Source organism: Lepidochelys kempii, chromosome 2, assembly GCF_965140265.1.
Source record: "Lepidochelys kempii isolate rLepKem1 chromosome 2, rLepKem1.hap2, whole genome shotgun sequence".
In the NCBI taxonomy this organism is placed as follows: domain Eukaryota; kingdom Metazoa; phylum Chordata; order Testudines; family Cheloniidae; genus Lepidochelys; species Lepidochelys kempii.
Genome location: NC_133257.1, coordinates 199,150,286 through 199,170,499, shown reverse-complemented (window position 1 = coordinate 199,170,499; position 20,214 = coordinate 199,150,286). Strand labels below are relative to the sequence as shown.

Below are 20,214 nucleotides of genomic sequence, written 5' to 3'. Positions count from 1 at the left end.
AGAAAAGTAAATATTAAGAGGCTATTTACCACCTTATAGGCAAAGCCTTATTTACTGCACGCTATTCAGACCCTGCTCTGAAAACCGAATTAATTTCCTCATGAGCTTTATTATGGTGCTAATCACTATAGTATCCAAGTGCTTCCCAAGTGTTAATGAATTTATTTTTACAACACTCTTGTGAGGTGAGGGAGTGGTATTATCCCCATTTTACAGATGGGAGTCTGAGGTCAAAAGTATCCATTAATTTTGGGTGTCCAATCTGCGATGCCTACTCTGATTTTTCAGATTAGTTAGCGCTATACAGCATAAGTTCACGCTACATGTCTTATTGACTTCAGTTGCTGAGAGTGCTCAGTATTTCTGCATATCAGACTCAGGGTCTCAAGTCAGGTACCCAAAAAATGAGGAACACATAATTAGTGACCGCCTGTGAAAAGTTTGATTTAAGTGACTTGCCCAGCATCACACTGGACCTCTGTGGCAGAGGTAGGGATAGACTCCAATCCTCCAGGGTGGCATTGACCGGCCTTTATCATGAGACCCTCTTTTTCTTCTGGCAATCCCCTGCCCCTCATTCACCACACACCTACCAACTTCTGCAGCAAGTGAGACCAAACATACTGGGGACAACAGCCTCCTTCACTGTACAACCCTGATTCATCCCCAGAGCAAGTCCACTTATTATAATTTTGTATTGAATGCAGTAGGTAAGGCGTGGGGCCACACGTTGATCAAAGAGGACAGAATAAAATATTGAACAGCTGCTTATTAGGTAAGTACCATCCATCCTGTGTACTGAATGAGGAAGGCATCCTGTGGAAAAATATAATATGTCATCATGTAATTAAAGATGGTATCATACTGCATACTCACAAGGGGGGCAAATTACTGTTGTACGGGAAACCTTAATTCTGACATTTCCTAAATTTTGAGTGCTTGACTTTGCAACCTTAATAATGTGTTTAATGTAGTTTTTGTGTATAATCTATTATATAGAATAACTCAATTATATATAGAATAACTCAAATTGAGTTATTTCTCAAACTGAGAAATAAGAGAAAGGACAAAGATGAGGAGAGGGATCATTCTGTCAAAGGGGCCAGATCTTGGGCACCAGCCCTACTGTGCCCAGCACAGATGTTGGGTCGTGGGCAGAAAAGGAGACTTATGCCATCTTTGTATTGTTCTGATCCCAGGTGCAAGGTACAGCAAGATAATTTGCAGATGTGGGCTGAACTAGCTCAAAGAACCCATTAGTTCTCCTGCTTGTGTATTTTGAATAAATCTGTTTGTGCACAACTGTAATATTTGTAATTCACCTCTGTACTCTTATTCTACTGCAACTGCAGTACTCCTCCCCATCTTATAAATATTACCTACATGTTGCAAACACAATGGGCCACTGTCTGCCTAGCCCTGAGTGGATGCACTAGAGGGAGGAGATGGTAGGGGTTGTTTCCCAGCCCCACACTCAGTGCACCTACACAGGAGACAGCCATAGTTTGGCTGGCTGCCATAGGAGCACAAGGGTTGTGAAGAAGTCACTAGTGGTGTCAGAAGTGCTCGTGGTGGTTGCATTTAAAGCATTTAGTCTATTTTGAAATGTGCTGCTGATCTGGGAGGCATTCCTTGTGCTTAAAGTGGGGGATACCGCAAGAACTGGTGGTATAGTAGAGAGATGTTTTGAGTTCACAAACTGTACTAGTCCACAGGGAGTGAGTATGAACAGGACAAGGTCCTCACAAGCCTACACACTGCACTGTGTGGGAACAGTGGGATGTGGTGCAAGCCACAGCTTTTCAAAGCAAGAGCTACCATCTAGCACAGTCAGACCCAGGAGGCATTATAGAAGCACACAGGCCCATCAGTTGAACCAGAATATCCAGTATTGGTGTGGAGTGCTGTTTGAAATATTGTCACTATGTACCCTTAAAGATGGTGTAAAGTTTCATGGTTTTAGGGTATGTATGGGGTGGGGGAGGGAACGGGGGACATTTCAAAACATTATCGTTTATGTATTTGTTACTGGTGAGTCATGTAAAGTCATCCATCCCTTACGAAGAGATTTCCAATAACCCGACATCTTTATGGATTCTGTGTAGCTGTGTTATCTATTTTAATACTATTATTGGACTTTTTGTTGCTTCTGGTGTCATTTTTCATTGAGACACAGTTTAAAAAAAAACCTGTACATGCTCAGGATTCAAGACAGTGTTTCTCCTTCTGTGCGGCATGTAAGCGAGGAAAAGGAAAGCTAACATTTTATCTCAGTGAGTAAGTACCAGCCCTTGTGCCTTAGAGCTGGGACAGTGGTACTAGTACAACAGAAAAAGCAATTGTTTAGGTTGTTGGAGCATTGTAGCTTTACATCATGTAAAATCAATTTAAACCCTAAGATAAGGTTTTTATTTTGTCTTGGTTAAATTATTAAATGCTAAAGACACCCTAAGACTTCTAATTTTGAACTTTAAAAAAGTTCCATATGAGCGAGATGCAGGCTGCATTTTAGAGGCAGAGGCTGTACTTCCCCCTAATACCAGCTAGAGCCCAGTGTCTTAATAGAGACAAACTAACTATTAAGATGTAATCTACATTCTGAAGAAGTTTGGGCGCCTCCTACTCTAGAACTCACTGAAGCCTTCTTGAGGTTTTGTGACACTTCTCTTCCTTCAGTGCCCCAAATTCTTTAGGTTTTGTATCTCATAATCCAAATCTTTCATTCTACTCAGGTTGATAACCCTTAATTTGAAGGTATTTTTATTACTTTTTTTTTTAGAAATAATTTCATCATCTTGCTATTTTATACATTTACCTGAAGAAATGAAAGGGTCAGGTTTAAATGTGAACATTAATAATTTTATGCTGGACTGTGTCTGAGCAATGCTTTCGTGGAGCAGGAGAATTGGACTAATCAGTGCTGTTGAGTGAGCACAACATGATACCTTCAGCATTTAATATTTTCCTTGTTCAAAAGTCAGCTATAAATTTATTTCTCAAAAACACCCTGGTCTTTTGTGAAATCGTGTAAGCTTTATTCCAAGTCCATTACTGACCATTCTCTGTTTGATGCGAGATATTCTCGAAATGGCTGGCATCCTAGAATGCAGAGATGGAAGTGAGAGATCTGTTAAATCTGCTGTTGCGTATGGTCTCTGTCTTTGATACTGTCTCAAGAGACTGCACTGATCTCTTCTTTTCACTCAACAGTCTGTATCTTCTTTGTGGTTTTGGTGGGAGATTCCTTTCAAGCATTTTTACTGACAGGGTTATGGTTTACGTGTGTTAGAGATTTTAACAGACACTAGGAAAGGAAGTAGCTATTACAGTGTTGCTTTGCACATTTGAGGTGAGTTCATATTGTTTAGGCTTTTTGTAAATTACCAAGAAATAAGTTATAGCAGCAGTTTAATTAGCAGCAAGGTAAACTGAGAAGTGTTTTGCACTTCAGTGTATTCTTTATAAAAGCCCGAGTCTGTATATAAGAAGGAAATTACAGCTAGGAGAGCTGGCTCTGTTTTTCACTGAATGAGGCCCTTAGTGAGCAGACAGTCTGATCAGGTATTTGATTAGTATATTACAAAGGAAGAGAACAGGTACATTTTCAACAAATTATTTCGAATGCTTTTTAAACTTGCTTTGTAGATTTCGGCTATTGCTCATTCTCCTCTGAGGTCAAGGGTGTTGAAAAGTGAGCTAAAGCATTTTTTTCAACAGCTCTTAACTGAACGTTGTTGCTGAGCCAGGGATGACTTAGTTTTCCTTTTGAAGAAACTCCAAGAAGGTTTACCGCTTCAAAAAAACAAAAATGCAACCAAAAGATGAGAGAAGCTTTTATTCAGTATTTTGCTACTGGCTTTCTATCAAGAAATCTTTTCGGGTGCTTAAAACATGAGTAGATAATGTTGCTTGACTTAAGAATAAATACAAATATCAATGATTCTGCAGTAGGAAAAAGCAAAAGTCTCCTTTTTTGTCAAAAGTAATTGTTCTGGGATTTGGTTTGAGAGTTGACGGAAGGCACCCCTCTGGAGCACAGCTATTTTGTTTTTCCATTTTAGATATCCTGTATATGGGCCATAGGCTCTTTGAAAGCAGGCTTTCCTTTTCCATCAACATTAGGGGTATTTTTAAAACAAATTTGGTACACCTGAAAATTGCTTTACACATGACTAAAAAGGAAGATGAAAACTGAGAAAATATTCTTTTAAATCACATGCACTTTTTGACATAGGATTTAGTCGTTTTCAGAATTGGTCTGTCTATCATATAGCCAGTTTATGTTGCCTGCTTGAACATTTCCCCCCTGTTGCTGCATAAACTAGTAATAGAATTTGGCCTATGATAATGAATGATATTTCAGTATTTCTAGCAAGACTAATACCTGAAAATACTGAAAAATTGCACAAGAAAGCCTGATTTTGGGACATTTTCAGGGCCAAGAGTGAGAACAGAAAGTAGCAAGGGATCAAATTCAGCCCTTGACATGAGTGGGTGCACTTCCCTTGAGATCAGTGAAATCACCCTGAATTATGCACGGGCTGAATTTGGCCCAAGGAGAGGGATGGGAGACAGAGAAGTAGGAAGTAGGCTGATCAGGAAAGGAAAAAAAGCAGAGTAAGGGGAAAGCTGAAAGGGAAACAGGAAGCTTAAAAAAATTGTTAATGCTTTTAAATCCAGCAGGAGACTCATAGAAGTCAGTAGGGATATACACAAACCAATCTAGAATCCTATTTTGGAATTCAACTGTCAGAGACATACGGTTCCAAAATATTGTATATCTTTTCCCCAAGCTTTTTCTTCCTATGAGTGATATCCTGGATAAAGGGTTTTTTGTGAAACTTCTTAAAAATTGTCGAACAAAACTGCGGTATTGACTGGGATGATTTCTCTGCATGTGGAATTTTATATGAATTTGGGTGCTACGAAATCATTACCCAGGATGGAATATTTCTGAAGAGCAGTCTCTTGATACTAGATTTTTCCAAATGACAAATATTTAAAAAAAAAATCCCCATGGGAAACACACACAAACGCTAGTTGAGCACAGGCTGCATTATCTGTATAGCTTGTTCAGGATAGGAACAAAGTATAAGTGTTTCCAATAATTGCATATAAATGCAAGTGGTGTTGCATCCGTCCTTAGTTAAAGCACTGCTTACATGGAGAAACAAATGGATATATTCCCCATCATCGCGTTGCCTCTCCACTCTGCAACAATACAGCTAATTCACATGATTGTCACAGGGTAAGGAATTGGGGGGTATTTACGAGTAGAGCTTTTTTAAAATACTGACAACATACTACTGTAGTTCACATCTCGCAGGCACGAGGGAGTTGGGGTGTGGAGAATTTTGGAGTGAGATAGTCCCAAATAATAAACTACAGCATAGCAGCAAAAGCCAGGAGCTTCTCAGAGAGGCTGCCAGACGTACTGGGCCTTGCAACCAGATCCTGAAAACCAAGGACATGATACTGTGGGTTGCTGTAAGGAAAGGGGAAGCCAGTGGTCTTTTGGGGGAAGGAATATGAAAAGCCCAGCAGGAGCTCCTGTCTCACCCTTAGGTTGAAATCATAGACCTATTGAAGTTGCTGGGAGTTTTGCCATTGACCTCAGTAGGGCCAGGATTGCATCCTACTAGTCCTTTGCTCTTATCTAGCAGAGAAGCACTTTTCACCTTTATTTTTATTTGAAAAGTTTTTTTAGGAGCAAATTTTAAAAAAATGTATATATCAGCAGCAGCACAAAGTAGGTGTTGTTAAAGTCACAGCCAACCCAGTCTCTGGAAATTCAATATTAAGGAGGTTTAAAATCAAAAAGTTTTGTTAATAGTACAGCAGAGAAGTGTGATATCTCTATTTATTTGTTAATTAATAAGCTTTACAGTACACCCATCATTGTTATAGCAAGGGGTATAATACAAAGATCATCAGCTATAGTTAACTTATAGGTCAAACCTACACTGTGTTTCTACCACCTAATCCTCTGACTCACTTTTTGTCTTCCCCTCAGCTCCATGGCTGAAGGCCCAGATTTTCAAAAAGACCCAAACATTTGTAGATTCTGAGGCCAGAAGGGACCATTGTGATCATCTACTCTGACCTGTTTAGCACAAGTCATAGAACTTCCCCAAAACAATTCCTAGAGCAGATCTTTTAGAAAACATCTAATCTTGATTTTAAAATTGCTAGTGATGAAGAATCCACCACAATTCTTGGTAAATTGTTCCAATAGTTAATTACCCTTTCTGTTAAATATTTGTACCTTATTTGCCGTCTGAATTTGTCTAGATTCAGCTTCCAGTCATTGGACTGTTACACCTGTCTCTACTTATAGACTGTGATCAAATCATCACTTAACCTTCTCTTTGTTAAGCTAAATAGCTTGAGCTCCTTGTGTCTATCGCTGTAAGGTATGTGAGAGTAAATGTTTTACATTTAAATTGTTTTACATCCTAAATATTCCTACTTTCAGGTTATGTCAGGCTATGAGAAGAAGGAAATACCAGAGTCCAAATACCCAACTGCGAATGCTCTTTCTGGTAATCTCCTGGAGTTGAAATGTGGGGAAAGATAACAAGAGAATTCCAGCCCATCACGACCCACTGCAAAGGGGCAAAGGATAGTCATTCAACAGGCGCAAAATATCACAGAAATGCCACTGTCATGCTGGAAGGAGCTCTCAGGAGCTCCTGAGCCCTGTGTTAAAATGTTTGCACCTAATACAAAGGAAAGGCTGGGATGATTTCCCTGTCTCTGATGAAATCACCCTGTCTCTAGAAATCAGTAAATCATCTCTGCCAGAGATGGTTTCTCAAAATGCTTCTGAAGAGCAAACTTTTGCTTTTGGAGTTGACCAGACTGAACCGAATGACAAGAATTTTAACAATATATCTCTTGGGGAAGATTCCACTTGTATGCGCTTATGATAAAGTTTTCATCCCATGGCCCATCTTCAGGTTATACAAATTGAACAATCTGCTGTACTGTCAGTGTACTCAGTATATTATTCTAGACCAAAGTGTGAACATTTCCAACAAAAGTTTGCCGCCCCTCCATTGATTGGAGGAAGCTGTTTTTTGTTTAAATGGGAAAAGAAATTAAGAAATCCCTCAAGTGTCTCGTGCACGCATGCTCTCTGCAAATGCATGCACCCCTTTATACATAGGGTCTAACAAAAGATTTATTGCAGCCGCTAGGTTAAAATATTGGCAGCACATCACTGAGAAGTGCCACAGGAGCTACAGTATAAATTTTTTGCCCCCCACACTCCATATCTTGTTACAGAAATTATCACTGAAGTGACACAGGGTGTTCCACAGATTTCCAGTGGATTCTGATTAAAAGGTTTTCAAAAATAGGGACAAAGGTTGTCATGGAAATAGACAGATCTCTTTAATGATAGTATTACTGTCGGGTGCCAGGCTAATTTGTTCCTGGGGGGGAAATGCAAGTTGGGCTATTTACATCTGTGGTACAGGCTTGATCTAGCTCTTTATAGACACCCATGTCAATTGACTGGATGTCTTTCAAGTTGTTTAGGTTTCTCCCATTGGGTGTAAGATCTGATGATAGCTATTTTAAAGTACTAATTGAATAGTGATAGTTTTACTGATCTCTCCTTTATTTCAAAAAGAAATCCACATGAGAAGCTGCAGACTGTGTTGTGGAGGCATGTGGCAGACTGTGACAATGGGTTGATACGTAAACAATAAAGAATATGATACTATGCATGATGTTTCATTTCAGAATAGCTTGGAACAGTAATGCAGATGAGTGTATTAATCTCATTAACTATTTAGAAATGAAAAATCATGTACAATAACTTATTATTTATTGCTCTTCTGACATGTCTCTTCCATAAGATTTGTCATTAAAATTAAAATATAGACATTTAACAGCTAGTTTTAAAGAGTCTATGACTTTGCTGTTAGGTTCTAGTACATTTTTCACTGAAGATTCCAACAAACCTATTGCCATTCTACTATCTTATGGTGATTGGTTAGTAGAATATTTAGATTGTAATGGTGCCAAGGATAATTTAAAAGATATCACAAAGACAGGGTTCAAAAACAGTAAATTGAGGGACACTGGTAACCCCATCAATCACTGAAATCTAAAAAAGGCAGTAGGCACAAATCACCCCTGGTGAACAGTAGCTCCATTCAAACCAATATGCGACAGTTGCCTAGGTCATGTCTTGGTATAAATAAAATAGTAGGATTGTCATTTTATTTCTTCAGTAAATAAATGTATTATAGGCTTTTTGGAAGGATCATGCTTTTCACAGCAGTGAAATCAGAGTTGGGTATCTAGGCATTTTAATAGCTAGCCATGCCTGAACATGCCTTTTGTGCGTCATAGATTTTTATTACTAGTAAGACAAGTGACATTATTCATTGTTCCAGAATGGAATCTGTTACCAACAACGGTTTAGTAAGGTTTGAATTTATTTTGTAATTAAAGAGACCTCAGGGTAAGTCATCTTCACTGGATTTATTAAGGTAATTAGTTAATTAGACAGCGCATAACAGAAAAAGAGAGACATCACCGCAGTCTGTGAGAATCCATTTCTGAACCACATAAACCCGAAATATAACCAATAAGCCCATCTAAACTCTACAATTTTCTGTTCCTAAAAACTCCTAAAAATTATCCTGTTTCTTGCCTTACCATTGGATCTTGACCTCTATCCTGACAGGGTGCAGTTACATCTGTTAACAGGGAAATACACACAGTGATACATTTACTTGGACTCAGCCATATTTCAGTGAGAAAGATTGATGGCAACAGATATATGCATATATTCTATATTATTGTTCAGGTACTGAGATACTGAACCACTTATTGGTCCAGACTCTATGTGGGGCATCTTAAAGGAATGGAGATGGTCACAATCTTCTCTGGTATTGTAGCGGGTATTGGCAGTTCGGGAGTTGGAAGAACCCTTCCCATTAAGATGACTAATCTGTAAACTGTCTAGGTGTCATTGGTTGGTCAACTGTCTGCTGCTATCAGCCTTGCTAAGGTTACATTATACCATTCTATATCTATAATGGTAATAGCTAAAACAAGGATTCTAACAATATATACAAAAAGTTTAACATTTCTCCCCCTCGGGTGCACAAATTAAAATAATATACAAATTAAAACAAAATAAAATAGAAATTTGTCAAGTTTGTATAAACACTTTGAGGATAATAAATGTTTGATATTTGCTTATTCTTATGAAATAAAGGTAAAACAGCTTTTGCAATTTTTTTAAATGAGCTTTAACATCTTACAACATAAGTTACTAAACATTATATATTGTTGTTTTTAATCATTCTGGCTACAACATAATTATAGCTTTATTTTAATGTAACTATATTTTATTATAGCTTATTAACATTGCTTTATATTAGGGCTGTGAAGCGATTAAAAAAATTAATCGCATGATTAATCACGTGATTAATCGCTCTGTTAAACAACAATAGAATACCATTTATTTTAAATATTTTGGAGATTTACTACATTTTCAAATATATTAATTTAAATTACAACACAGAATATAAAGTGTACACTACTCACTTTATATTTATTTTTTATATTTGCACTGTAAAAAAAAATTTTTTTTCAGTTCACCTCATATAAGTACTGTAGTGCAATCTCTTTATCATGAAAGTTGAACTTACAAATGTAGAATTATGTACAAAAATAAATGCATTCAAAAATAAAACTTTAGAGTCTAAAAGTTCATTCAGGTCTACTTCTTGGTCAGCCAATCACTCAGACAAACAAGGTTGGTTACAATTTGCAGGAGATAATGCTGCCTGCTTCTTGTTTACAATGTCACCTGAAAGTGGAAACAGGCATTCACATGGCACTGTTGTAGCTGGCGTTGCAAGATATTTATGCGCCAGAGGTGCTAAAGATTCGTATGTCCCTTCATGCTTCAACCACCATTCCAGAGGACATGCTTCCATGCTGATGATGGGTTCTGCTTGATAACGATCCAAAGCAGTGCAGACCAATGCATGTTCATTTTCATCATCTGAGTCAGATGCCACCAGCAGAAGGTTTATTTTCTTTTTTGGTGGTTTGGGTTCTATAGTTTCTGCATCAGACTGTTGCTCTTTTAAGACTTCTAAAAGCATGCTCCATACCTCATCCCTCTCAGATTTTGGATGGCACTTCAGATTCTTAAACCTTGGGTTGAGTGTCGTAACTGTTTTTAGAAATCTCACATCAGTACCTTCTTTGCATTTTGTCAAATCTGCTGTGAAAATGTTCTTAAAACAAACATGTGCTAGGTCATCATCCGAGACTGCTGTAACATGAAATATATGGCAGAATGTGGGTAAAACAGAAAAGGAGACATACAATTCTGCCCCCAAGGAGTTCAGTCACAAATTTAATTGACTCATTATTCTTTTAACTAGTGTCATTTGCATGGAAGCATGTCCTCTGGAATGGTGGCCGAAGCATGAAGGGACATACGAATGTTTAGCATATCTGGCATGTAAATACCTTGCAATGCCTGCTACAAAAGTGCCATGTGAACACCTGTTCTCACTTTCAGGTGACATTGTAAATAAGAAGCAGGCAGCAGCATCTCCCGTCAGTGTAAACAAACTTGTTTGTCTTAGCGATCGGCAGAGTAAGTAGGACTGAGTGGACTTATAGGCTCTAAAGTTTTAAACTGTTCTGTTTTTGAGTACAGTTATGTAACCAAAAAAAATCTGCATTTGTAAGTTACACTTTCACGATAGAGATTGCACTGCAGTACTAATATGAGGTGAATTGAAAGATACTATCTCTTTTGTTTATCATTTTTACAGTACATATATTTGTAATCAAAAATAATATAAGGTGAGTACTGTGCACTTTGTATTCTGTGTTGTAATTGAAATCAATATTGAAAATGTAGAAAAATGTTCAAAAATATTTAATAAATTTCAATTGGTGTTCTATTGTTATAAGTACAATTAAAGCTGTGATTAATTTTTTTATGATGATTAATTTTTTGAGTTAATCGTGTGAGTTAACTGCGATTAATTGACAGCCCTACTTAAAATATTACTATATATAACAATGAGAAAAAAACCTCCATATTTTATATATTCATTCATGGCTAGTAAAAAGGGGGTAAAAGTTTTAGTAGTTATGCCAGGATTAAAAGCGGTTAGCATTTTGTTGCTCTGCACCATATTTTAAACAAGTTAAGAAAAGTTAAAAGTTCCTTTAACTTTGGAATTCCTGAAGGGTTAAAATCATTAACTTTATTGAACTCATCCAATAGCAGTAATGATCAATGAAGCAGATGGGCATTGGAAACCTGTCCATCCTTAAACAGGGTGATACTTAGAGAAAAAAACTATTTAAATTAATAACTGAGTTTTAGCTGGATTACACTTCAGCCCTGCTTGTTGGATTAATCAAGTAATTCTGTCAAAGCCGAAGGTGTTTTACTTGAGTGACTGTAGCAAGGCAAAAATTGTCAACATATTGGAGGGAAAAAAGCAAATGATTTTAAAAGTAACACACACTTTATTTGTCCTTTAAGTGAGGAAGAAAGGAATGTATTTACAATAGTTTCTAGCGCTAAGGGTTTTCTTCATATCGGATAAAAATATCCATTCCTCTCCTATGTCTATTAAGAAATCAAGCCACCAACCTTCAGCTAATAACCTACATAACCCATAAGCAAACAACAAAACATTCTGGACGTATGCTTAATACTTTCATTTACCTAAGGGCTTTACTTTTGCTCTTTCTCCTACTCCTTTCCCAACCCACCCCCTTGCCACTGTACTTTGCAGGTCAGAGGGGTTATGTGAGCAGGGTTTTGGATTACTCTGTGTTCATTTACTAATTCACTTTTGACATTTACATCAGCTATAGCCTTGTTCAAACAGATGTTGAACTCTGTAGAAGCATTGATGTACTCAAAGAGGCACCTATTTCAAATGTATGGTTTAGCTGCTAAACAAAGAAGCCATTTGACATTAGTTATTTGTGTTCGGCTTCTCTTCTTAGCATGACATTCCCAAAGGTTCGTGGGGAAGTCTGGCTCATAGACAAGCTATAGGCCTTGTAAAAGTCTGGTTCATAGGTCAACAGATCGCATACAAATAGTTTAGATTTTCATGATTTTTACAGATTTAGTACCTGATTTTACAGTTCTTGCTCGGGCAGAACTCCCATTCAGTTTAAAAGGAGTTTTACCTAAATAAGAAATTAATTGGATCCTTCGGACATACAAATGATGTTATGTACTTTTTTTAAATTGATCTTTATTATTTATTTATATTTCACTGGTGCCTAGATGAATCAACCAATATCAAGCAGCGTTGTGCTAGGTGCTGAACGAATACATAGTGTAAGAGACAGTTCATGCTTTGACGATCTTACAATCTAAATAGAGAGGATGGACGAAGAATGAGAGGAAGAGAAAGTAGTAGTATCCCCATTTTACAGGCACGGAGATTTATTGGCTTGCCCAAAGCCACAGAGGGAATTGATCAGCTCCTGTGGGGATGTGGCTAAGCTGGTAACCTCTTTTGTTGTCTGGAAGTGCCATTTTCACAAAGGGGAGAAACTCCAATCAGTATTGGATGATGCTGTATTCAACTGTTGGAGGTACAGGGTCATGCCATGAAGGTTAGTTTTTAAAATATCTGAAGTATTCCTGGGCCTTTATATACCTCTTTTTAGAACTACTCTTGTATTCAAATTGGCTTTGAAAATCAGTTCAAATTTAATTACAACACATGCACAGATCCAGTAGCAGGGAAAAATATGTAGTCTCTTGAATTTCATACTGTAGTTTCCAGTGGAAATGGCAGGTGCTCAGCACTGTTCAGGATTTGGACCCCAATGCCTGTCTTTTTTTGCATGAAATAGTTTTATCTTCTGTATATATTTTTTTAAATTGTTCACTGAGATGAGTGCCAAGAGAGATCTGGGGGGATCTGACAACCACCTGTCATTTTTTCTCTCTGTTCAGTGAGGTTTTTCCCGGCTGTGGATTTGCTGCCACGCCAGCTCCACATCAAAAAGCTGGCATTTTTATCCTTGAATACTAAATTCTGTTCTGAGTATCTGTGCAAGCCTGTGTTTGATGTTAGTGTTGTGAGTGTTGTCTCCCAATCAGTCACACACTGCAAAGGTTACCAGTATATCACCAGTTAAGGTGATAGAATTTGGAGGGTTAGGGGAGTGGGAGAGGGGGGCGGGTGGAACGTGGCTGAGGTAGCATGTAGTACTGTATGGTGTTCGTTTCATCAGTGAAACTCTTTACCGTTTAGATTCATTTATTAATCAGCTGGCATGGATACTGGAAAAAGGAAAGCAGATGACAACCTCCCCATTACCTGAAATCGAATATTTCACCTTTCCAGCACACTCTCACTCCAATGTCCACTGGCACAGAAGGTGACAATTCCTGTGTCTCTCTGACATTTGGGTTTTCTGCAGTGTTATTGTAGCTGTGTCAGTCCCAGGATATTAGACAGACAAGGTGCATTAGGTAGTATCTTTCATTGGAACAACTTCTGTTAGTGAGAGAGACAAGCTTTCAAGCTTACAGAGCTTTTTTTCAGTCTTCTTCTGTCTCTCTCACCAACAGAAGTTGGTCCAATCAAAGATATTACCTCACCCACCTTATCTGGGTTTTATGTATAGCAATAAAGGGCCTGATCCAAAGCCCACTGAGGTCAATGGAAATCTTTCCATCAACTTCACTGAGCGTTGGATCAGGCTAATATAGTGGTATCAGTTTTGCTATTAAGATTAGGTATATCCTAATTTTTCTCTTTTTCTTTCCATGTGGGTTTATTTGCATTGACATCTGAGCTTGCCCTCTGTCCAAAGGAGAGTCCAGACACAAGTCTTAGCTATTTCTTTGGCCATGTCTACACTACAGATTTTTTCTGGCATAGTTATGTTGATCAGGAATGGGAAGTGGTGATATCCCTAACGGACATAGCTGTATCAGCAGAAGCCCTGATTACAGGTGCAGTGACACTGTCAAGACTGCTTGTGATGGCACAGTTGTTTTTATTCAGGGTGTGTCCATGTTGAATAAATTAAACTGGCTGAAGTGCAGCTTTTCAATCTGAGTCCTCCCTCAAATAGTCACGATAATTGCCCCTCTCTTTACTTCAGTTAGGCAGCTGCTATTAGGGATTTACTTTCTCTGAAAGGTGAGTAAACAAACAACATTATCCAAGAATGGACACTGATACCATTCAGGTAAAAAGAGGAGGCAGGTAAAAGCTCTGTGAAGATCCAGAATTAACTCAGTCTCGTGAACAAGAATCCAGATGTGTCTTCTGAATCTGGGTCTCCTGTGTATGTCAGTGCTCATTTCCGTTCTGATCAGTAACATGCTGAATACATTTGAGTCTGTAGTGTTTAATGTTTTTGCTGCCAGCTTGCCATTTGTTGACACAGCATTGAATCAGATTTGCTAATACTCTCCCTAAGTCTGCAGGTCCTAAAAATAAACATTTTACACAGGTGGAAGCTTTGGCTGGAATTGTTGTTTGGCTTGACTTGCCAAATTCTTAGATCTCGTCTGATAAATGTAAATCAAGTCAGAAGTATTTGGCAAAGTGGGTCAGCACCTGATTCAAATTCAGATGCCTGAGTAGCTGTGCTGGGTATTTTGGCATGGCATTGCATTGCCTCTCTTAACTTGATGTACCACATTGTTTGGTTATTAGAGGTTTGTCATATCCCTAGGAAGTGCTGTACTGTCTACGCTTCTTCTACGAAATTCTTGCAGTAATATTCATATTATATTCATGGTATTTGAGTTGCCTGGCTGACACTGTGGTATTAACATCAGAAGAATTGTCTTACGCAGCTGGCATCTCCGGGGATTGGAGAATCCACTAAGTTAGAAATGAAAAGGATCTATCAGATCTAATCTCTCCCCCTGCCAATGCAGGATAGCTCCTTACAATGTTTCAGTATAGATGACACCACTCATAACATTACCGGTTCCCACAAAAGTAGCATGCTCACTTACCAATGTCCTTAGTGATTTAGTTGCCAAATTTTTAGTTTCCATCTACACTGAAAAGTTAACAGGTTTCAGAGTAGCAGCTGTGTTCGTCTGTATCAGTAAAAAGAACGAGGAGTCCTTGTGGCACCTTAGAGACTAACAAATTTATTTGAGCATAAGGTTTCATGGGCTAAAACCCACTTCATCAGATGCATGCAGTGGAAAATACAGTAGGAAGATATATACACACACACACACACAGAGAAAATGAAAAAATGGGTGTTGCCATACACACTATAACGGGAGTGCTCAATTAAGGTGAACTATTATCAGCAGGAGAAAAAAACCTTTTGTAGTGATAATCAGGATGGCCCATTTCCAACAGTTGACAAGAAGGTGAGAGTAACAGTGGGGTGGGGGGGAGAATAAGAATGGGGCAATAGTTTTACTTTGTGTAATGACCCATCCACTCCCAGTCTTTATTCAAGCCTAATTTAATGGTGTCCAGTTTTCAAATTAATTCCAGTTCAGCAGTCTCTCGTTGGAGTCTGTTTTTGAAGTTTTTTTGTTGTAATATTGCGACTTTTAGGTCTCTAATCAAGTGACCAGGGAGATTGAAGTGTTCTCCAACTGGTTTTTGAATGTTATAATTCTTGATGTCTGATTTGTGTCCATTTATTCTTTTACATAGAGACTGTCCGGTTTGGCCAATGTACATGGCAGAGGGGCATTGCTGGCACATGATGGCATATATCACATTGGTAGATGTGCAGGTGAACGAGCCTCTATAGTACGGCTGCTGTGATTAGGTCCTATGATGGTGTCCCCTGTATAGATATGTGGACAGAATTGGCAATGGGCTTTGTTGCAAGGATAGGTTCCTGGATTAGTGTTTCTGTTTTGTGGTGTGTGGTTGCTGGTGACTATTTGCTTCAGGTTGCGGGGCTGTCTATAAGCAAGGACTGGCCTGTCTCCCAAGATCTGTGAGAGTGAGGGATCATCCTTCAGGATAGGTTGTAGATCCTTGATGATGCTCTGGAGAGGTTTTAGTTGGGGGCTGAAGGTGACGGCTAGTGGTGTTCTGTTACTTTCTTTGTTGGGCCTGTCCTGTAGTAGGTGACTTCTGGGTTCATCAACCTCAGCCTGGACCAGTCCACACAAGAGATCCACTTCCTGGACGCTACGGTGCTGATAAGCGATGATCACATAAACACCACCCTATACCGGAAACCTACTGACCGCTATACTTACCTACATTCCTCCAGCTTTCATCCATACCATACCACACGATGCATTGTCTACAGCCAAGCTCTAAGATTCAACCTCATTTGCTCCAACCCCTCAGACAGAGACAAACACCTACAAGATCTCTATCAACCGTTCTTACAACTACAGTACCCACCTGCTGAAGTGAAGAAAGAGCTTGACAGAGCCAGAAGAGTACCCAGAAACACTAACCCAGGAACCTATCCTTGCAACAAAGCCCGTTGCCAATCTGTCCACATATCTATTCAGGGGAAACCATCACAGGACCTAATCACATCAGCTGCACTATCAGAGGCTCGTTCACCTGCACATCTACCAATGTGATATATACCATCATGTGCCAGCAATGCCCCTCTGCCATAGGGGCATAGCTACACCAGTAAAAAAACTGAAGCCCCATCCAATATTGCTATGTCAACCTAACTACCAGTGTAGAAGCAACTATGTTGACGTGGCTGTCGATGTAGCTTCTATAACTCAGGGAGGTAGTATTCCAACACTGATGGAAAACCCCTTTTGTCAGTGTATGTTGATCTACACAATGGGGTTTTGCTGGCATAGCTACAGTGACGTTGCATGCCAGTGTAGTCTCCTTAGTATAAACCTACCCTTGGACAGAGAAGCCATAGAAGATCTGAAAGCTGAGGATTAAAATAAACAGAAAGTGAAAATGCAAACCACAGAAAAATATGCAGATGAAGGGGGACAGTGTTACCTGGCTGGGAGGAGATTGATGAGGCTTCAGTACCGAGGAATAGAGAGTTTAAAAGGGGACATAACTTTTAATTTCTTATCCCTACTCCCAAGCAAACAGCTTACCATCCGTAGGCATACTGGGTTTTTGCAACCCCATAGAGTTGGCGCAGTCCCGTGTTCTTTAGTGTACTTTTCTATATTATTGAAAGCAGCAGAGGAGTTTTGCAGTTTCAGTAAAAAGCATGAAGCAGAATTCAGCAGGTCAATATCCAAGATAAGCTTCTTACTTACAGTGACAGCATCCAATATAGATAAGAGGTGATTGAAAATGTTCATGAGATTTCTCTTATGTGCTCTAAAATGAATGAGGGCATACAGAGACTTTGTTTCCTTCAGTATTGAGAATTCAACATATTCAATTACAATTTTTAAAAAATTCTCAAAGAAACCCTATTTTGTTTTTTCACTATAAAATGAAGTTAAGAAGCTATTCACCCTAACAGACTGTCTGGAACAAACTGGATGTGGTCAGTAGGATTTAATTTGTCTGTATTTGTGAAATGGCATCTTCATTGTGAGATCTAATAGCCAGTTGAGTTGTAGGAAAATTGTATTTACCATTATAGATACTCATCACTATAACTTCTTAAATTATGGTTTAATTTGAAGAGGTTTACTATCGGACAACATTGAATTTCATTGTTCAGTAATCCAGTCCAGCTGTGCCAGCTGTTAAATATTCAAGCATACACTCTGTGTTTTTCTTAACAATTCATTTGTATTTAGTTACCTTCCTCCATTACAGATTAGATACTGAATAACCAGGAGTTGGAATAAAAGATGGTAATTTTAGATGCTTCTATGTGTACTTGGCTGAACAAGTTTCTTCTTCCTCTGAGGTTGTTCTCTTAGGTATTTTTGTCCATAATTATCCTATTACTGGCTAACTTCTAGAAACTAAAGCAGATTCTTTTTAGACATAAATATTCATCAGAACCTTTGGCTACTAGCTTGTTACTCACAAATTCCTTTTGCTATCCTGGTTTGTTTTGTTTGTAATGGGGTTGCAAAAATTGTCTTGCTTATTAAACTCGGATACTATTGAGGAGTGGATGGATTTAAATCTTGCATTGAAAATCAGCTATTGATTTTTAAAAGCTTGGATGCTGTAGTTAATTTCTTTTTCCAGGTGCATCACATCCTGTTCTAAGTTATTTTTTTCCAGTGGTAGTACAACAGATTTTATAGATTAGTTCTGTTGTTTCTTTCAGTTTCACAGCAAGATCATTTTCTGTGATGTGAGCATGGTCTGGTTTACTCTTGTGCTCTATCTTCTTTTTTTCTGTCCTGTTTTGGTGGCCCTGAGTGATAATGTCATTCTTTGCTTGATGTTAAGAGAGCTCAGAAAAGGTCTCTTCAGTAAAACAAAACCAAATCAAGCTGGTCTAAAAACCTTTTGGGATTGTTTAGAAGTTTGGTTAATATTAGTCAGAACCACTTTCTGTAACCTTTAATCTAAGGATTCCAAAGAAGTTTCGACATCCCTGTTGTGTTGAATGGTATGTATTGTCTAGCATACCAAATGTTATAAGTAAAATTTCCTTTGTGGAGTCATGACGACTTTAGTCCTAATATTTGAATGATTCAGCAAAAGGATATTTCTGGCTTTTAAGTTGTTGTTTAACTATTTCCACAGCAGCTTTTCTGTTGTTTTACACGTGGCTGCTTAAATTAGGCCTTTCATAACTGCTTTCAATCTGTAAAAAGTCTTTTTTTGTTTTTAAAAAATGGACTGCACTTTTTTATTCCTGCCCAAAATAATAAGATTTCCTTTCAGGGGACAGCAAGTTCACCCAAAAGAGGCTAAGTAGTTGAATTTTACAGACTAGCTGCTGGTTTTGACCCTGGTGTTTTGCAGTCAAAGTGCTCTGTAGTGACTCTAGAAGGTGAAGAAGGGGAGGCAGGACTCCATTCCCCAGAGGCAACCATCTTGCATGCACACAGAGAGGCAAAATTCCAATGCTGAGGATGTGCACATCACCCCTGGGCTGGTTCATTGTCATTGCAGCCCTTGAAGAGTGTCTAGCTCCACTAGCATGCTTCTTTGCCCTTGTGTTCCAATCATGCAAGGACCAGAATTAGCTACCCCCCTGTTCAGGTGTGTAAGCAGAGAAGCTTCTTTGTGTTATCTTTTCAGATCTGAATACTTCTTAATTTCAGTGAAGTGAAACTGTGCAGCTGGCCACTAACTCAGTACTGAGCCTAATCAGAACCTCAGATTCCAGTACCTCTGAACTCATAGAATTTCAGATCTAGTCCCTAGTGATGCCCATCAGGTAAGCCCCAAATTCCTGTTATTGCCTTTTAAAGTCTGCAAAGTAAATGGAAAGTAGAATGATTTTAAAAACTAGAAGATTTCTTTACAGAAAAAGTGTTTGACATGTAAAACCCAATAAATCTTATTTATCCCTTGTGTTAACTCCATTGAGCTTGTTGGAGTTACACCAAAGGTGCACTCCCAAATACAACCTTCTATCAATATTTGGAAATTAGATATTAGATTTGCTCCACATATGCTGGTATAAATAAATCACCTCTAAATAATAGCCACATCTATACATGGAAGAAATGAGCAGAAAATTTACCTCCCAAAAAGGTATGGTAGAAGCAAAATTAGGAGTAATGCTTATTGAAGAGGAGGAGTTGGACGGTACTTGTGCAATAGTACAGGTAATTTACAACACTGAGGCCTGATTCTGCCATCCTAACAAATGTTTAGTTGCACCTTTCTTACACAAGTCAGCTCATGGGAATAATTACATAACCACCAACATGACTGTAGGTGGCAGAATTAGATCCTCCCACAATCTTTATAATACTACAGTAAAGCCAAAGTAGGACTATGCTAACAATACAAGCAATTTTTAGAAATCTTTTGCCGAGGACAATAATGTCATACATATAGATCCCACTTCGACATCACTTAAGTATATGTTTTAGTGCATTGCGGAACTGGGGCCAAAAGTGGAACTATAGGAGAATGCTGTTTGCATAATAAATGTCCAGTAATTTGGCAAACATTGTTAAATGGAAAGATGACCTCCTATTAGATCAGAAATTTGCTGTATTAACAACATTGCTGTAAGTTTGGGTAATTACCTCATAAACTAGGAAACATCTGAATGTATTCAATCCTGTGCCCAAAGTGCACTATGTGAATATGTATCTGGAACAATGAACATCACAAGAATTGCTATAAA

The 20,214-nt window shown here is 38.4% G+C and overlaps 1 protein-coding gene across 1 annotated transcript in view; it reads left to right on the top strand.

Annotated features, from left to right (window-relative positions):
* Positions 1 to 20,214, top strand: part of RARB (retinoic acid receptor beta) — a 305,303-nt gene that overhangs the window by 50,587 nt on the left and 234,502 nt on the right. The gene's annotated exons all lie outside the window — the stretch shown is intronic.